This window comes from Pseudophryne corroboree, chromosome 5 (assembly GCF_028390025.1).
Source record: "Pseudophryne corroboree isolate aPseCor3 chromosome 5, aPseCor3.hap2, whole genome shotgun sequence".
Classification (NCBI taxonomy): domain Eukaryota; kingdom Metazoa; phylum Chordata; class Amphibia; order Anura; family Myobatrachidae; genus Pseudophryne; species Pseudophryne corroboree.
In genome coordinates, this window is record NC_086448.1 from 555,336,516 (window position 1) to 555,357,173 (window position 20,658).

The 20,658-nt window shown below is 44.2% G+C and overlaps 1 long non-coding RNA gene across 4 annotated transcripts in view; it reads left to right on the forward strand.

Moving 5' to 3' along the window:
- Positions 1-17,603: 17,603 nt before the first annotated feature.
- The window catches only part of LOC134928029 (uncharacterized), a 495,002-nt gene continuing 491,947 nt past the window's right edge, over positions 17,604-20,658 (forward strand). The window contains exons 1-2 of one of the 4 annotated variants that reach the window (XR_010177813.1): positions 17,611-18,235; positions 18,446-18,897. This is a non-coding gene — a long non-coding RNA (uncharacterized LOC134928029). Of the gene's footprint in view, positions 18,898-20,658 lie in introns of all 4 variants that reach the window. The other 3 variants (XR_010177815.1, XR_010177812.1, XR_010177814.1) reach the window with 3 other exon arrangements.

The window sequence follows — 20,658 nt, forward strand, 5'->3', positions numbered from 1 at the left end:
TCTTTCTTCCTACTATTACAGCTGGTAACCACTAGTACACTTTTTCGCAAATGGAATGGTCTGAACAATGGTAGATTACTTATCAATACCTAGCAAATTCCAAGTGGTATTATACCTACCATCTTTCTAAAAGCCATATACCACTCTGACATTTGCTTACGCCAATATACTAAACCATTGTGTTTTGAGTTTTGCTGGATTTACCTTTAAGACTGGTGAACAGGTCCTCTCAAGTGCATATTGACATATTATGGTCCCATCAATACAAATCATCAGTACTGGTCCAAGCGAAACAGATGTACTACTGATTGTGTCTACATCCTTCTAATTAGCTACCCACATAGACGGCCCAGAGTATGATTTGCTTTTAGCCTAGAATTTATTTGTATTGTAAATTTTGTCTCCTGTCTGTTGGATACAACCTGATTTTATGTGATAGAATAATAAAAGTTATGTGTTATCTTCTTCATATTTAATCTTTTCTCAAAATTTTGAATAAAAGTGGGCTGACACAAGTCTTCTTTTCTCTCTAATTGTTGTTTTCAAAGAGACAAAGTACCAGCCAACCAGCTCCTGTCATTTTTCAAAAACAGCCTGTAACATTTATTTTTATTACCAGTTATTTATGGTGGTCTTCAGGTTGCCGACTGTCGGGATCCCGGCGCACAGTATACCGGCGCCGGAATCCCGACAGCCGGCATACCGACAGATTTTCTCCCTCATGGGGGTCCACGACCCCCTGGAGGGAGAATAAATAGCATGGCGCGCATAGCGTGCCACCATGCCCCCAGCGCAAGGGGCTCATTTGCGCTATCCATGCTGTCGGTATGCCGGCGGTCGGGCTTCTGGCACCGATATGCTGGTCACCGGGAGCCCGGCCGCCGGCATACCATACTACACCCGTTATTTATATAGCGCACACATATTCCCCAGCGCTTTACAGAGAATATTTGGCCATTCACATCAGTCCCTGCCCCAGTGGAGCTTACACTCTATGGTGGTCATTCCGAGTTGATCGCTCGCTAGCAGTTTTTAGTAGAGATGAGCGGGTTCGGTTCCTCGGAATCCGAACCCGCACGAACTTCAGTTTTTTTTACACGGGTCCGAGCGACTCGGATCTTCCCGCCTTGCTCGGTTAACCCGAGCGCGCCCGAACGTCATCATCACGCTGTCGGATTCTCGCGAGGCTCGGATTCTATCGCGAGACTCGGATTCTATATAAGGAGCCGCGCGTCGCCGCCATTTTTCACACGTGCATTGAGATTCATAGGGAGAGGACGTGGCTGGCGTCCTCTCCGTTTATAGAGATTCGAGAAGAGAGTGAGACAGAGAGAGACACAGTAGTAATTTTGGGGAGCATTAGGAGGAGTACTACTACTACTAGTACTTGCTGAAGTGATAGAGAGAGATAGTGTGACTGTATTATCTGACTTGTGGGGGAGACACTGACAGTGGGGAGCAGTTAGAGTCTGAGAGCAGGACTCAGGACTCAGGAGTACATATAACGTACAGTGCACACTTTTGCTGCCAGAGTGCCAGCCACACTGCCATTGTTTGTGACCACACTGACCACCAGTATAATATATATTGTGATTGTCTGCTTAGGACTCAGGAGTACTACTTGCAAGTTGCTGATAGTGTGACCAGTGACCTGACCACCAGTTTAATAATCACCACCAGTTTTTGAGATTAATATATATATATATATATATATATATATATATATATATATATATATAATTGTATATAATATATATATAATATTGTATACCACCTAGCACCTACCCGTGTTTTTTTTTTTTTTTCTTTCTTCTTTATACATACTACTATAGTAGCTTACTGTAGCAGTCTGCGGTGCTGCTGAGCTGACAGTGTCCAGCAGGTCCGTCATCAGTCATTACATAATAAATATATAATATATACCTGTCCGGCTGCAGTACTAGTGATATTATATATACATATATATTGATTTCATCTCATTATCATCCAGTCTATATTATCAGCAGACACAGTACGTTAGTCCACGGCTGTAGCTACCTCTGTGTCGGCACTCGGCAGTCCATCCATAATTGTATACCACCTACCCGTGGTTGTTGTTTTTTTCTTTCTTCTTTATACATACTACTATAGTAGCTTACTGTAGCAGTCTGCGGTGCTGCTGAGCTGACAGTGTCCAGCAGGTCCGTCATCAGTCATTACATAATAAATATATAATATATACCTGTCCGGCTGCAGTACTAGTGATATTATATATACATATATATTGATTTCATCTCATTATCATCCAGTCTATATTAGCAGCAGACACAGTACGGTAGTCCACGGCTGTAGCTACCTCTGTGTCGGCACTCGGCAGTCCATCCATAATTGTATACCACCTACCCGTGGTTGTTTTTTTTTTCTTTCTTCTTTATACATACTACTATAGTAGCTTACTGTAGCAGTCTGCGGTGCTGCTGAGCTGACAGTGTCCAGCAGGTCCGTCATCAGTCATTACATAATAAATATATAATATATACCTGTCCGGCTGCAGTACTAGTGATATTATATATACATATATATTGATTTCATCTCATTATCATCCAGTCTATATTATCAGCAGACACAGTACGTTAGTCCACGGCTGTAGCTACCTCTGTGTCGGCACTCGGCAGTCCATCCATAATTGTATACCACCTACCCGTGGTTGTTTTTTTTATTTTCTTTCTTCTTTATACATACTACTATAGTAGCTTACTGTAGCAGTCTGCGGTGCTGCTGAGCTGACAGTGTCCAGCAGGTCCGTCATCAGTCATTACATAATAAATATATAATATATACCTGTCTGGCTGCAGTACTAGTGATATTATATATACATATATATTGATTTCATCTCATTATCATCCAATCTATATTAGCAGCAGACACAGTACGGTAGTCCACGGCTGTAGCTACCTCTGTGTCGGCACTCGGCAGTCCATCCATAAGTATACTAGTATCCATCCATCTCCATTGTTTACCTGAGGTGCCTTTTAGTTGTGCCTATTAAAATATGGAGAACAAAAATGTTGAGGTTCCAAAATTAGGGAAAGATCAAGATCCACTTCCACCTCGTGCTGAAGCTGCTGCCACTAGTCATGGCCGAGACGATGAAATGCCAGCAACGTCGTCTGCCAAGGCCGATGCCCAATGTCATAGTACAGAGCATGTAAAATCCAAAACACCAAATATCAGTAAAAAAAGGACTCCAAAACCTAAAATAAAATTGTCGGAGGAGAAGCGTAAACTTGCCAATATGTCATTTACCACACGGAGTGGCAAGGAACGGCTGAGGCCCTGGCCTATGTTCATGGCTAGTGGTTCAGCTTCACATGAGGATGGAAGCACTCAGCCTCTCGCTAGAAAAATGAAAAGACTCAAGCTGGCAAAAGCACCGCAAAGAACTGTGCGTTCTTCGAAATCCCAAATCCACAAGGAGAGTCCAATTGTGTCGGTTGCGATGCCTGACCTTCCCAACACTGGACGTGAAGAGCATGCGCCTTCCACCATTTGCACGCCCCCTGCAAGTGCTGGAAGGAGCACCCGCAGTCCAGTTCCTGATAGTCAGATTGAAGATGTCAGTGTTGAAGTACACCAGGATGAGGAGGATACGGGTGTTGCTGGCGCTGGGGAGGAAATTGACCAGGAGGATTCTGATGGTGAGGTGGTTTGTTTAAGTCAGGCACCCGGGGAGACACCTGTTGTCCGTGGGAGGAATATGGCCATTGACATGCCTGGTGAAAATACCAAAAAAATCAGCTCTTCGGTGTGGAAGTATTTCAACAGAAATGCGGACAACAGGTGTCAAGCCGTGTGTTGCCTTTGTCAAGCTGTAATAAGTAGGGGTAAGGACGTTAACCACCTCGGAACATCCTCCCTTATACGTCACCTGCAGCGCATTCATAATAAGTCAGTGACAAGTTCAAAAACTTTGGGTGACAGCGGAAGCAGTCCACTGACCAGTAAATCCCTTCCTCTTGTAACCAAGCTCACGCAAACCACCCCACCAACTCCCTCAGTGTCAATTTCCTCCTTACCCAGGAATGCCAATAGTCCTGCAGGCCATGTCACTGGCAATTCTGACGAGTCCTCTCCTGCCTGGGATTCCTCCGATGCATCCTTGAGTGTAATGCCTACTGCTGCTGGCGCTGCTGTTGTTGCTGCTGGGAGTCGATCGTCATCCCAGAGGGGAAGTCGTAAGCCCACTTGTACTACTTCCAGTAAGCAATTGACTGTCCAACAGTCCTTTGCGAGGAAGATGAAATATCACAGCAGTCATCCTGCTGCAAAGCGGATAACTGAGGCCTTGACAACTTTGTTGGTGTTAGACGTGCGTCCGGTATCCGCCGTTAGTTCACAGGGAACTAGACAATTTCTTGAGGTAGTGTGCCCCCGTTACCAAATACCATCTAGGTTCCACTTCTCTAGGCAGGCGATACCGAGAATGTACACGGACGTCAGAAAAAGACTCACCAGTGTCCTAAAAAATGCAGTTGTACCCAATGTCCACTTAACCACGGACATGTGGACAAGTGGAGCAGGGCAGGGTCAGGACTATATGACTGTGACAGCCCACTGGGTAGATGTATGGACTCCCGCCGCAAGAACAGCAGCGGCGGCACCAGTAGCAGCATCTCGCAAACGCCAACTCTTTCCTAGGCAGGCTACGCTTTGTATCACCGCTTTCCAGAATACGCACACAGCTGAAAACCTCTTACGGCAACTGAGGAAGATCATCGCGGAATGGCTTACCCCAATTGGACTCTCCTGTGGATTTGTGGCATCGGACAACGCCAGCAATATTGTGTGTGCATTAAATATGGGCAAATTCCAGCACGTCCCATGTTTTGCACATACCTTGAATTTGGTGGTGCAGAATTTTTTAAAAAACGACAGGGGTGTGCAAGAGATGCTGTCGGTGGCCAGAAGAATTGCGGGACACTTTCGGCGTACAGGCACCACGTACAGAAGACTGGAGCACCACCAAAAACAACTGAACCTGCCCTGCCATCATCTGAAGCAAGAAGTGGTAACGAGGTGGAATTCAACCCTCTATATGCTTCAGAGGTTGGAGGAGCAGCAAAAGGCCATTCAAGCCTATACAATTCAGCACGATATAGGAGGTGGAATGCACCTGTCTCAAGCGCAGTGGAGAATGATTTCAACATTGTGCAAGGTTCTGATGCCCTTTGAACTTGCCACACGTGAAGTCAGTTCAGACACTGCCAGCCTGAGTCAGGTCATTCCCCTCATCAGGCTTTTGCAGAAGAAGCTGGAGACATTGAAGGAGGAGCTAACACAGAGCGATTCCGCTAGGCATGTGGGACTTGTGGATGGAGCCCTTAATTCGCTTAACAAGGATTCACGGGTGGTCAATCTGTTGAAATCAGAGCACTACATTTTGGCCACCATGCTCGATCCTAGATTTAAAGCCTACCTTGGATCTCTCTTTCCGGCAGACACAAGTCTGCTGGGGTTCAAAGACCTGCTGGTGAGAAAATTGTCAAGTCAAGCGGAACGCGACCTGTCAACATCTCCTCCTTCACATTCTCCCGCAACTGGGGGTGCGAGGAAAAGGCTCAGAATTCCGAGCCCACCCGCTGGCGGTGATGCAGGGCAGTCTGGAGCGACTGCTGATGCTGACATCTGGTCCGGACTGAAGGACCTGACAACGATTACGGACATGTCGTCTACTGTCACTGCATATGATTCTCTCACCATTGAAAGAATGGTGGAGGATTATATGAGTGACCGCATCCAAGTAGGCACGTCACACAGTCCGTACTTATACTGGCAGGAAAAAGAGGCAATTTGGAGGCCCTTGCACAAACTGGCTTTATTCTACCTAAGTTGCCCTCCCACAAGTGTGTACTCCGAAAGAGTGTTTAGTGCCGCCGCTCACCTTGTCAGCAATCGGCGTACGAGGTTACATCCAGAAAATGTGGAGAAGATGATGTTCATTAAAATGAATTATAATCAATTCCTCCGCGGAGACATTGACCAGCAGCAATTGCCTCCACAAAGTACACAGGGAGCTGAGATGGTGGATTCCAGTGGGGACGAATTGATAATCTGTGAGGAGGGGGATGTACACGGTGATATATCGGAGGATGATGATGAGGTGGACATCTTGCCTCTGTAGAGCCAGTTTGTGCAAGGAGAGATTAATTGCTTCTTTTTTGGTGGGGGTCCAAACCAACCCGTCATTTCAGTCACAGTCGTGTGGCAGACCATGTCACTGAAATGATGGGTTGGTTAAAGTGTGCATGTCCTGTTTATACAACATAAGGGTGGGTGGGAGGGCCCAAGGACAATTCCATCTTGCACCTCTTTTTTCTTTAATTTTTCTTTGCGTCATGTGCTGTTTGGGGAGTATTTTTTGGAAGGGCCATCCTGCGTGACACTGCAGTGCCACTCTTAGATGGGCCCGGTGTTTGTGTCGGCCACTAGGGTCGCTTATCTTACTCACACAGCTACCTCATTGCGCCTCTTTTTTTCTTTGCGTCATGTGCTGTTTGGGGAGGGTTTTTTGGAAGGGACATCCTGCGTGACACTGCAGTGCCACTCCTAGATGGGCCCGGTGTTTGTGTCGGCCACTAGGGTCGCTTATCTTACTCACACAGCTACCTCATTGCGCCTCTTTTTTTCTTTGCGTCATGTGCTGTTTGGGGAGGGTTTTTTGGAAGGGACATCCTGCGTGACACTGCAGTGCCACTCCTAGATGGGCCCGGTGTTTGTGTCGGCCACTAGGGTCGCTTATCTTACTCACACAGCTACCTCATTGCGCCTCTTTTTTTCTTTGCGTCATGTGCTGTTTGGGGAGGGTTTTTTGGAAGGGACATCCTGCGTGACACTGCAGTGCCACTCCTAGATGGGCCCGGTGTTTGTGTCGGCCACTAGGGTCGCTTATCTTACTCACACAGCTACCTCATTGTGCCTCTTTTTTTCTTTGCGTCATGTGCTGTTTGGGGAGGGTTTTTTGGAAGGGACATCCTGCGTGACACTGCAGTGCCACTCCTAGATGGGCCCGGTGTTTGTGTCGGCCACTAGGGTCGCTTATCTTCCTCACACAGCTACCTCATTGCGCCTCTTTTTTTCTTTGCGTCATGTGCTGTTTGGGGAGGGTTTTTTGGAAGGGACATCCTGCGTGACACTGCAGTGCCACTCCTAGATGGGCCCGGTGTTTGTGTCGGCCACTAGGGTCGCTTATCTTACTCACACAGCTACCTCATTGCGCCTCTTTTTTTCTTTGCGTCATGTGCTGTTTGGGGAGGTTTTTTTGGAAGGGCCATCCTGCGTGACACTGCAGTGCCACTCCTAGATGGGCCAGGTGTTTGTGTCGGCCACTAGGGTCGCTTATCTTACTCACACAGCTACCTCATTGCGCCTCTTTTTTTCTTTGCGTCATGTGCTGTTTGGGGAGGGTTTTTTGGAAGGGCCATCCTGCGTGACACTGCAGTGCCACTCCTAGATGGGCCAGGTGTTTGTGTCGGCCACTAGGGTCGCTTAGCTTAGTCATCCAGCGACCTCGGTGCAAATTTTAGGACTAAAAATAATATTGTGAGGTGTGAGGTATTCAGAATAGACTGAAAATGAGTGGAAATTATGGTTTTTGAGGTTAATAATACTTTGGGATCAAAATGACCCCCAAATTCTATGATTTAAGCTGTTTTTTAGTGTTTTTTGAAAAAAACACCCGAATCCAAAACACACCCGAATCCGACAAAAAAAATTCGGTGAGGTTTTGCCAAAACGCGGTCGAACCCAAAACACGGCCGCGGAACCGAACCCAAAACCAAAACACAAAACCCGAAAAATTTCAAGTGCACATCTCTTGTTTTTAGCAGCCGTGCAAACGCAGAGCGGCTACAAAGTTTTTTTGTGCAGTTTCTGAGTAGCTCTAAACTTACCAGCGCTTGCGATCACTTCAGACTATTCAGTTCCTGTTTTGACGTCACAAACACGCCCTGCGTTCGCCCAGCCACACCTGCGTTTTTCCGAACACTCCCTGAAAACGGTCAGTTGACACCCAGAAACTCCCACTTTATGTCAATCACTCTGCGGTCAGCAGTGCGACTGAAAAGTTTCGCTAGACCCTGTGTGAAACTACATCGTTCGTTGTAATAGTAGGTCGCGCATTGCGCAGAAGTGCCATTTTTTTGCCTCAACGCTGCACAGCGAACGAATGCAGCTAGCAATCAACTCGGAATGACCACCTATATTCCCTACCACATGTACACGCACACACACACTAGGATTTATTTTGTTGAGAGCCAATTAACCTACCAGTATATTTTTGGAATGTGGGAGGAAACTGGAGTACCCGGAGGAAACCCACGCAAGCACATGGAGAATATACAAACTCCACACAGTTAAGACCATGGTGGGAATTGAACCGATGACCTCGGTGCTGTGAGGCAGTAATGCTAACCATTACACCATCCGTGCTGCCCTATTAGGGTAATTTATCTCTGTCCACTTAGTCTCTCTCCATTGCTTAGTACATAGGGCCTAATTCAGACCTGATCGCTAGCAGGTGTTTTTTTGCTTTGCTGCGATCAGATAGTCGCCACCTACAGGGGGAGTGTGTTTTAGCTGTGTAAGTGTGCGAACGCATGTGTAGCAGAGCTGTACAAACTCTATGAGTAGCCCAGGACTTAATCAGCCGCTGCGATCACTTCAGCCTGCTCTGGACCGGAATTGACATCAGACACCCGCCCTGCAAACGCTTGGACAACGGTCAGTTGCCACCCACAAACGCCTTCTTCCTGTCACTCTCCTTGCGAACACCTGTTTGAATGAATCTTTCGTAAAAACCCATCACTGAGCAGCGATCTGCTTTGTACCTGTGTGACGCGCCTGCGCATTGCAGTGCATACGCATGCGCAGTTTCGATCTGATTGCCCGCTGTGCGAAGATGCAGCCTAACGATCAGGTCTGAATTACCACCATAGACCCCTACAGATGAGTCTATAACTCAATTTTAGCAATCCATCTATGCAGACAATACTAAAGGGTTATTTTATGTGCACGTTGGGGTCCAATTATAATTTTTAATGGTGGAAAACAGCTGTAAGCCCCCTTTTAGCAAACAACAAAATGTTGCATTGCTATGTATTAAAGATGGCCATATTAAACAAGTGGGAACTGGTTCCCTTGGAATACTGCTGTCTGTATAATTATTGCAAATAATGGAGCAGTGGAGTAGGTTTCAATTTAAATATATATCACTAGGAATTAGCTCACCTATTCCAATGGATATTGCTGATCCAACTTCATCTCAGATCTAGGAAGAGCAGTACAGATGTAAAGTCTTTAAATTCTCCAGTCTGTTCCCCTGCTGTGATCTCTCTTGGCTGAGGCTGCCAGCAGGATCACAGATTGACCCCATGCAGTTACCAGTGTCACTCTATTTTGTTCCTGTTTCTCTCCCACTGCTGTATTACTCCCTCCTGTTTACTCTCTCTCCCCCCCTCTCTCTTTTCTCTTCTGCTTATCCCTGCTCAATGGCGTCATCAGCTAAAGGTTCCAACTGTCACTTTTCAAACTGTTCTTTTTTATATACAAACTTACAGTATAAAGTTTAATTCCCCAAGCGGTCTGCCTGCAGAACTCCTGAACATTGACTGACTAGACGTACATATAACTCACTTGTGTCCCTACGTATGCCTACTTGTGTCCCTACGTATGCCTATCTGTATGACTTTACTTGCCCCCCACCTGGTTATCTGTTACCTGCTTGGCTGTTGTATAGCAAACCGAAGACAAATCCCTAGTATATGAAAGTATACCTGGCCAATAAAGCTGATTCTAATTCATTTAAAATGGCACTGGCATCTGTGACCTTTTACAAAATGGCCTTATTTTAATGGGATATCACAATAGCACTATTTCATTTCGACTTTTCATCAGAAGTATAAACTAGAACTTTGTTTATGTTCTTAAGTTACATTGCCGTTTTCTGTTCTCTATTAAAGAAACACACTGTATTTGTTCCAATTTGAGTCTGGTGTCATATATACAAACCTCTTCTCATGAATGTAAGAAGTGCAGGGCAAAGAGAGAAAGGGTGGGGTTTATAAAGAGAAAACAATGCATCAAAAACACAGAAAATGCAGTGTTCAGAGTATTGCCGCATGTTTTCCTATACATCATAGTTCGGAACGCAATACATTCCGGAGATTGGACCTGTTTTTTTTTCTCATTTCCTTCTAAATGATCCCTCCCAGCACCCCCTGCAGTGAGTATGTGCAGAAGGACTCCAGGGTCCTAAACACGGAAGTCCTGTGATCGCAAAGGACAGCTGTTGGGCGAAGTATTCTTTGCGATACTAATTGCATTCTAAGTACATACCGATATTATTAACGCTGATATGTACCCAATAAGTGGTGGGATGTATCGCATTCACAGTACATTCAGCCCATATAGAGAGAAAAAGTGGGTGATAGAGGGGTGAGAGGAGAAGACGTGAAGCAAGGGTAAGGGTGGATTAGGATGGAAAACCAGCCCAGGAAATTTATGAAGGCAGTCCTAATGGGGGTGTGGTCTGATGAGGGAGTGGGTAGCATCTGTTGAGGGTGTGTGTAATCTTTCCTCATAGGGCCTGATTGTATGCAATTGTGGCTTTCCTTACATCTATTGCTGCAGTTTTGCCTGAGAGCAGGGGCAGATTGGGAACTAAATGTGGCCCTGTAAAATTTTGTAGAAGTGGTCCAACATGGGCAGCACAAGAGGTATAATATACCATGTAGCCATCACTGGATGGCAGAGTTGCTGTACTGTAGAGATGGAATAACAGAATCAATGGGGACAATGCAGTGTACTGAGTGCAGTGAGCTGCCTGTCATGTGGTGGGTGGGGCCACATGACAACACACAAAACAGGCCCCACAGACACGTCAGCCTACCAGGAATCTTCATGATGAATCCTATGGCCAATCCGCCCCTGAGCAAGAGAGGCTTGCAGGAAGAGATAAGGGCAGCTGTACTTGAGAGTGAATAAGTAAAGCGAGATAAACTACCAACCGATTAGCTTCTAACTGTCATTTTTCAAATACAGCTGATTGGCTGTTACTATAATATCTCTCTCAAACAGCTTAGTATATTTCCCCCAAAATGAGGAGTAAAAAAGGGGCAAGGTGGGGCAAAATTAGAAAGACAGGGGGTTCAGGGAGAGTAACTGAAACAGAAAATGGTGGCATAGGGAAAAGGGTGAAAGATAGAGAGTGGTGAGAGAGAACGCAGAGCAGGGGAGAGTGATAGATCGACACAAAGAGGTAGCTCAGGGTAGAGAGAAATAGAGGCGGCAAAGTAGAGGATGAGATAAAGAGAGTGATGCAGGGGAGTGACAAATCCCATGTGTTATCACACGATCGCAGGTCCATTTTTTGTCTGTTAAAAATAGTCTCTAATTGGATACTGTGATAATGACCAAATCGCGATATCCTGCTGTTTTTATCAGCTGAAAACATATTGGGGTATATGCAATTCCGGGCGAATTGCGGCATTTTTTCGCCCGTTTTTAAATTTGACACAATTCGACCGTCGAATTCCAGCCGGCGGGTGCCGGAATTCGACATATTCAATAAAAAACGGATTCAACAGTCCCGCTGTCGAAAAACGGACCAATTGACGGATAATTGCGTCCTGGATTCGACTTTTCGGACGGCACAAAAATCGTTAAAAAACCCGAAAAAAAATTGCGTGGGGTCCCCCCTCCTAAGCATAACCAGCCTCGGGCTCTTTGAGCCGGTCCTGGTTGTAAAAATACGGGGGGAAAATGGACAGGGGATCCCCCGTATTTTTAGAACCAGCACCGGGCTCTGCGTCCGGTCCTGGTGCAAAAAATACGGGGGACAAAAAGCGTAGGGGTCCCCCGTATTTTTTGAACCAGCACCGGGCTCCACTAGCTGGGGAAATAATGCCACAGCCGGGGGACACTTTTATATCGGTCCCTGCGGCCATGGCATTAAATACCCAACTAGTCACCCCTGGCCGGGGTACCCTGGAGGAGTGGGGACCCCTTAAATCAAGGGGTCCCCCCTCCAGCCACCCAAGAGCCAGTGGTGAAGCCCGAAGCTGTCCCCCCCCATCCAAGGGCTGCGGATGGGGGGCTGATAGCCATGTGTAAAAATGAAAGAATATGTTTTTTGCAGAAGAACTACAAGTCCCAGCAAGCCTCCCCCGCAAGCTGGTACTTGGAGAACCACAAGTACCAGCATGCGGGGGAAACGGGCCCGCTGGTACCTGTAGTTCTTCTGCAAAAAAAATACCCAAATAAAAACAGGACACAGACATTTTGAAAGTAAAACTTTATTACATATATGCGACACGCATACTTACCTATGTTGACACGCCGACTCTGTCCACACGTCTCCAAGTAGAATCCGGGGTACCTGTAAATAAAATTATACTCACCTAAATCCAGTGTGTCCTGTCCTGTTTTTGTAATCCACGTACTTGGCTAAAAAACAAACCGCATACCCGATCCACACGGACTGAAAGGGGTCCCATGTTTACACATGGATCCCCTTTCCCCGAATGCTGAGACCCCCTGTGACTCCTGTCCGCGGGTGACCTCACCGCTGACCGCAAAGTTCCCACCATTGACTATAATGGGGAGGCTTTGCGATGCGCTGTCTGCCAGCTCAGACGCGCATAGCCAATCAGGAGAGTGCCACGACGTGGCGCTCCCTGATTGGCTGAAGGGACCCTCTGTGACAGGAGTCACAGGGGGTCTCAGCATTTGGGGAAAGGGGTCCCATGTGTAAACATGGGACCCCTTTCAGTCCGTGTGGATCGGGTATGCGGTTTGTTTTTTTGCCAAGTACGTGGATTACAAAAACAGGACAGGACACACTGGATTTAGGTGAGTATAATTTTATTTTCAGGTACCCCGGATTCTACATGAAGTGGACCGAGGTTGGCGTATGAACATAGGTAAGTATGTGTGTGTCGGCATGTGTGTAATAAAGTTGTACTTTCACGGTGTGCGTGTCCTGTTTTTATTTGGGTATTTTTTTTGCAGAAGAACTACAGGTACCAGTGGGCCTGTTTCCCCCCCGCATGCTGGTACTTGTGGTTCTCCAAGTACCAGCTTGCGTTAGAGGCTTGCTGGGACTTGTAGTTCTTCTGCAAAAACCAATATTCTTTCATTTTTACACTATGGCTATCAGCCCCCAATCCGAAGCCCTTGGATAAGGGGGACAGCCTCGGACTTCACCCCTGGCTCTTGGGTGGCTGGAGGGGGGACCTTGATTTAAGGGGTCCCCACTCCTCCAGGGTCCCCCGCCAGGGTTGACTAGTTGGGTATTTAATGCCACAGCCGCAGGGACCGGTATAAAAGTGTCCCCCGGCTGTGGCATTATCTCCCCAGCTAGTGGAGCCCGGTGTTGGTTCAAAAAATACGGGGGACACCTACGCTTTTTGTCCCCCGTATTTTTTGCACCAGGACCGGACGCAGAGCCCGGTGCTGGTTCTAAAAATACGGGGGATCCCCTGTCCATTTCCCCCCCGTATTTTTACAACCAGGACCGGTTCAAAGAGCCCGAGGCTGGTTATGCTTAGGAGGGGGGACCCCACGCATTTTTTTTCAGAATTTTAACCCATTCCCACCCCTTCCCACTGAAAACCATGCTCTCTCAATTTTAGTCAGTTAAAAAAATATATATATTATTTAAAAAAATATATAAATAATAGTTGAAAATCCTAATAAACAAACCAAGTACCTAATCCCTTCTAATATAAATAGATATGCTATTAGCAATAAAAAAAACACATAAAAACATGTTTTACATTTTTTTTATTAGATTCCGCCAGCAAAGTGAGGCAGAATGAAATGGACGAATTTACTGTCGAAAAGCACTGTTGTCGAATCAACATTTTTCAATTGAATATACTTTTGTCGAAAAGCCGCATTTTTACTATTGCAGACATGTCGAATTTGTGAACTGTCGAATTTGAAAAAGTCAAATCTGAAAAGTCAGTTTTTTTGACGAAAAGTACTGTATTGCATTGTCAATTTTTTTTTTGTCGAAAATGCCCCGTTTTTCGACATTTTCAGCAATTCGACCGCAATTGCATATACCCCATTGAGGCTAATTTGATAGCGCCCGTAGAGATACAGTGAGAGAGAAACAAAAGGGAGGGGGTGGGAAGGGAAAGGGAGGAAGGCAGCAAGAAAAATAAAGAGAGAAAAAACACAAACCGCACACAAAAACAAAGACACCAAGTGGCAATACTGGGCTCAGCAACTAGCCTACAATAAAAAATTGCAGTGAGGGCACAGTGCTGTCTTTAGTACATGTGTCCTTTTTAGGTGTTTAATGTTTTTGTTATATTCATCAAACTGCATCTAAATATCAGATTCCCATATAAACTACACCTTTAGGGTATCAAATGTATACCAAGGTTTGGTCTCCACTGCCTATACTGAAAACAAATCCTTTTGCAGAGATGGGAATACTCTGGGGCCCCTACTAAGCTGAACCCTTCTAAGGGCCGGCCTAGCCCTCAGGGGAACAGGGGAAACCACCGGTGGGCCCCACTGCCTGTGGGCCCACCTCCTCCTCCAGGGATTAGGCTCCAGACTGTATCCTAGTGCACTTTAATTATACATTATACATATGTTACCGTATACTGGACAGGACTATGGGCCCAGCCCATACACTCTCTTACGGTTAGCTGGGCCTCTGTGGTGGTTGGCCATACCTCCACTATTGCCTGGCCACACCCTTAAGAATGGGCCCCTACCCCTGCATTACCCCGTTGGGCCCTTCTTACCCCAGTCTGACACTGCCCCTTCTCCCCTCCATCAGAGTTTTCTCACCTCTCTGAATCTCATTTAAATAATCTTGCCTTTCAAAATTAATTTCTGAGTGTGTGAGCACAAAGCATTCATATGGCTACGGCTAGCCGACACTGAGCAGGGAATTTCCCAATCTTCCCAGCTCCACCAATCATATTATGGAAACTACTGCCAACAACTTGGCAAACAAATACATGGTATATGAAATCCTGAAAAAAAAATTGTGTTGTGGACCTGCAGAATGGCACTTTAATTCAGTAACTGTACTGTTTCTGTACGTCAGAGAGCTGGTTACTTGTTAATTCAGAGATACTGATTGATGGTAGTCATCTTACAATGGATCATATACATGTAAGTAGTGAGGATGAGAAACATGAGCATGGCTCAGTCAAGTTCCAAAGACTAGGATACTACTGGGTCATTACATTTATATCTAAGTACCACTAAACTCAAAACTATTTATTCCACCTATGCCTCTCTCTCTCTCTCTCTCTCTCTCTCTCTCTCTCTCTGTAGGGACTGGTGTCAGGCTTCAGCAAGAGGTCATGCTGTGGAAACACTATTCCCTCACAGTAACAGCTTACCTTCATCTCTTCAGCACACCTCTGTCTGCTGCAGGATAGCACTCTGCTCTGTGTACGTACGTATGTATATATAGGATATATATATATATATATATATATATATATACTATTTAACAATTACAGCCTTTTATAAGGCTTGAATGTGTAAAGAAGATGCAAAGGGTCAAAGTCATTCAAGCTGCCAAGGTACTTAGGGTGTGTGGGCAAAATCCAAGAGTTGTGGCCGTGCCCCCTCTGAAAAAAATTAAATGCAAAACACTGCACGGGGAACATTTGTCACCCACACAGCAGGTGGCATGGCCTCCGCCTGGCCCCTCCAATATACCTGGTCCCTTGTTATTAGCACCTGCCCCTCCCCTCTCAGCACCCCTGATTGTAGCCACCTTTTATCTAAATATATGCCATATATATGTTGCCATATATGCGTTGTACAGTATATACTCTACAATACATGAACAATGGGAGTGTATTTTTTGTTTAGAAGACAGATCGCCTAGTATGTCCCCTCCTGGCTAGGGATGCCTGACAGCAGGCATACACACTGTGCGATATCGCTAATGATATTGCAAGGAGACATCATGCCGCGGCCGGGCTGTACATGCAGTTCTGGATGATGATTCCAAATTGTGCTGCATGTATGGCAGACACTGAGGGTCATTAATGACCCGAAGGGCCACGCATCGGCTGTTGACAGCTGCATACACACTGGGCGATATAGAAAACGATATTGCTCAGGAGGGGGGAAAATTAGCAATATTGTTTACAATATCGCTAAGTGTGTATGCACCTATAGACTATTTAGAAGATAGATAGATAGATAGATAGATAGATAGATAGATAGATAGATAGATAGATAGACAGATAGATCAATAAATAGGCTAGCAAAATGATAGTCAGTATCGGTTCACTACATATACCCATCGCCAAGAGGTTGAATACCACCAAATATCCAAAATCATAGATAGATAGACAGGCAGACAGGCAAATAATAGATAGATAGATAGATAGATAGATAGATAGATAGATAGATAGATAGATAGATAGATAGATAGATAGATAGATAGAAAATTGGCATCATGTGAGCTCAGAATATGTTGCACATTAAATTTTCAATTCTTTGCCAACTAAACCAATCACAACACTTATTCAATTATATAACTAGCACATTGTAGGTGTTTTAACCATCAAATTACTGCAAATTAGTCTAATCAAATCAGCAAATCTGTTAAATCTATAGGGAAGCATGGAAATTCAGTAATCTGATTTTCAAAATGTCCTTGCATTGTTATTATGTTGCTATTTATGTCAACACACAAACAGAATTGTTATTGTGATAAGTAAATAATATTTCAGTCTTTGTTGGCTTTTAGGAACCTTGACCCAATGCAGGCATATTTGTCTCTCTAAAACTCCTTGATGTGTCCCGTTCCACCCAACAAGCTGCCTATACCACGTTCTCATCAGTAAACATATACAGCATAGTGTAGTACACTTCTGCAAGGCACTACACCATTGTTTCTCTCTACTTTTCCCTCCAGAACTGACCAGGGTGCTGCTACTGTACAGTACTGTATGTGTAAGATATTTATTACCTCTATAAGCAAGAAGAACAAGTAAGGAAGGGTGCTTTGTTTAGGGGTTTAAGATTATTTTAATATTTTTCTCATCTCTTCTACAAATATTCCCAACACTTTTGTTTTACAGAGTCGGAGTTTGCAAGTTGTAAACTAGGTCCTACTAAGTATGTCAGCCTGTTCTAAACTTCCACACCAAGCTGTGAGCACAGTTTCTTTGTTCTGCTGGGAAAAGCCCCAGAGAAAGGGAGGGAGAGGACATCAAGCAACAATGAACTCCTTCAGTGCTGGGGGTTAAATCTCCATTAAAGTCTCATACCTGCAGTAATTATAGTGTTAATAAGTCTCCACAAACATCACAGTAAGATCAGAGAACCTCTACTTAAACTGGACAATAACTCATAGATGTCTTGTGATATTATTGTTAATTTGCCCCAAAGCTTTCATCACACATATACACAGCACAAAGAAGATCTGGGACATGCTATTTCAGGTAAGTGACATCATTGTTATTCTCTGTCACTTGTATTGTAGAAAATATGGTGTTATGTCATTACAAAATAAATACAAACAATATATGTGCAGATATATATAACAATTATAGTTTTGTCTTGACATTACTCTGTGAAAAGCCATTTCACATCCCATCAAATTGCTACTATAAAAGTTACTACGAACTTTTGATGAGAGCTGCCCTTGCTGTTAGGATGGGCACACAGCTGTCTATAAAACTCTAGCAAAGAACAAAGTCCTAGCAGTCTCATTTCATTGTTCCTACCACACTGACCACCACATTGCTTTTTGGATGGATCAAAAGCAAAACAGGACCAGACAGCTGTAGTTTTAGGGCTGTGCCTTTAAAGCCTGTGTGTTTATTTTGAACTCCCTCCTCCTCCCTCCACTGCTGGAACGTGCAGCTAGTAAGCAGAAAAAGGATGAGGAGCTAACTACCAACTATACTCTGGAAAAACAACTTTTACTCCATGTCCTCAGAAAATCAGTCCCAGGTAACTCACTGGCAAGATGCAGCTGAAGTTAGCTCCACCAGAGAACCCTGCAAACAAATGCCCAGTTGCTGTGGATACCCATCCTTGTCCAGCACCCTAGAGTTCTCTGTTTTGTGTTTAGTGGGAGGTGCCATCCTACCCATTCTGGTCCCAAATTGTTTTCTGAAACAAGTGAAACTTCGTCAGGACTGAGGGAGACTTTGGTGTTCCAGTGTGTGCTGCTGCTGCTCTGCCTCCAGTGCAACAGGTAGGATGGAGTAACGCCTAGCTAGCTCATCCCTTTGTTGCTGAACCTAAGTCCAAGGACAATGGGCTGTGGGAGGGGAGAGAGCACTGGTCAGGACGGGACAGTGGGGAGAGGCTGTATGTATTATACACCTACTGTAATGTCTTCATCAGCATCACCCTCCACGTTTCCCTCACTTACAACTTATATATATATATGTATTGTATATAGCACGTGAAAAGGATCAAGTTGAAGTAGACGAAACTGAAGAGGGGAACCCAAACAAAGAGGAACATCCTTGCGCTCCAGCCCGGATCCTGCTCATCATCCACTTGCTGATTTACAGTAATTGCTCTGCCATCCAAGTTTGTGTAAGTGTGCCTGGATAGAGATGGGGCAAAAGTTTGCTGAGAAAGTGGAAGAAATGGCAGTGGCTGTGCCCCCGGCCATGCCAGGGAGGAGGAGGGTGAGGGTGGGAGCCAGAAACCTGCTGCAGCGCTGCACTTCTTTGTTTGCTGGGAGAACTTGAACAAAAGGAAAAGTCTGAAGAACTCTTTATCTGCATCCCTATCTCGCCGCCAGCCCCTCTCACGCCTCGCCAGGCTCGCCTCTTCCCGGGACTCCTCGCAGCCTCATCGGTACCTGAGGGGCACAAAGGAGCTTCTGAAGTTTCTCTTTTAAAGGTGAGTTACCATGTGTGTGCGTGAGGTGGGACGTGGGTGGGCAGTTGTCAGGTGTAGTGGAAGCTCTCCGTAGCTGTGGATCTTACTTGTTCTGCAAAGCAGGGATCGCACAGGAGTAGCTGGTGTATTTACTGTACATGGAAGCTATAAGTTAAACTTTATTTCCAGGTGGAGTAGATAATGGGATGGATCTGAATAGGATATAAACGATATAATCACTCTCAATGAGCTAACTCGCTCTGTCTGGATAATTGACTTTGTCTAATAATATCCGAATTAAAAGAACTAATAAACATTCATTATTCTTATCATAAATTGATTTGAACTACTCTGATGCTGTAATTATGCATTTTTCATGAATGATATGTCAACATTAGAGACATTTAGAGGTTTATAGGAAAGGATTATGATTTAATTATGTTTTAATGTTCTAAAAATCTTTTTTTTAATTGGTATTTTTGATCTAAAAGGTGAAATGAAGTAGTGACAGAAACTTTCTAAAGTTTTCAAAAGTTTTTCAGATTCAGACATACTTTTGAACTAAATAACAGGCTAATACCTTATTCTTCTTTATGATTACACATATTACATAGGTTGTGATGCATTATTGAAAAGCTGCTTTTGATGCCAGTTAAGTGGTACAAAAAAAATATTAGAATACTATGGCTCTGGCCAAATGTATGCTGATCTATGTAATTTATTCTTGTTTTTTATTTTTTTCTATTTTAACATAGAGTTCTCAGCTGGCATATGAGGCATCCTATATGTTAAATATTAAGCAGACATGCGCTGCTTTTGTTGCCCATATTATGTGATGAGCTAATAGTTCCCTTTGTTCTAAGTGGTTGATGCAGATTAGTCATAAAAGAAGGGCAGTCCAGTTCTACCTCTAGAACTCTATTGTTCCAATTGCGAAGATGCAAACGGTTAAATGAAGATATTAGGTTCAATATACTTCGATATCGATGGATATGCTTGTGACCACATAAAAGCAATTCATCCAGATGTTAGACAAGAGGATAGTTTACATTCACAAACCCATATGCAGCGACAAAGGACACATTTTTAGTCCAAAACAGTGGACTATTATAAAAAGAAATATGTTTATCCCCAAAATAACTAAATAATTTTCTGCCTTCCAGCTGTGATTCAATTGCATCTGGATGTTTGAGATACATAGGTAATATTAGTTTTGTCATTTTTTTTATGTCTTTGTTCAATGAGGCACCAACAAAGTCACATCATATGTTTGAAACACGTGATTACATTATTTGGATTTCCTTAGAAAGAGAGCAATTTAACATTACATGAGTATTCTTCCACTTTTTATCTTTTTTGTCTGTCCATGGGTATAATAATAATAATAGTACAGGAAGACCTTTACAGTTCTTTTATATCAATGAGCCATTGTTTCTCCAACAACGCTCTCTTGCTACAAGGCTGTGCCAAATACGATTGTACCAGTTTTCATCACAAAGTTATAAATTCATATTTTTTTTTATAATAAAGACTCCTGAAACTAGCAGAATTCATATTGTTTAATATTTTATACATTTTTGCAGATTAAAAATGGGAAAGTAACACATTAAACGCATTATATCCTCACAAATGGTAATGTATTAATTGCTAATACAAGTAAGTACTAGTGTAAAATCTACATTTTCCCATTTTTCATAGTGTAGTTCAAAGTCAAATGTAAAAGTTCATAAAGAGTGTGTGTGTGTGTGTGTGTGTGTGTGTGTGTGTGTGTGTGTGTGTGTG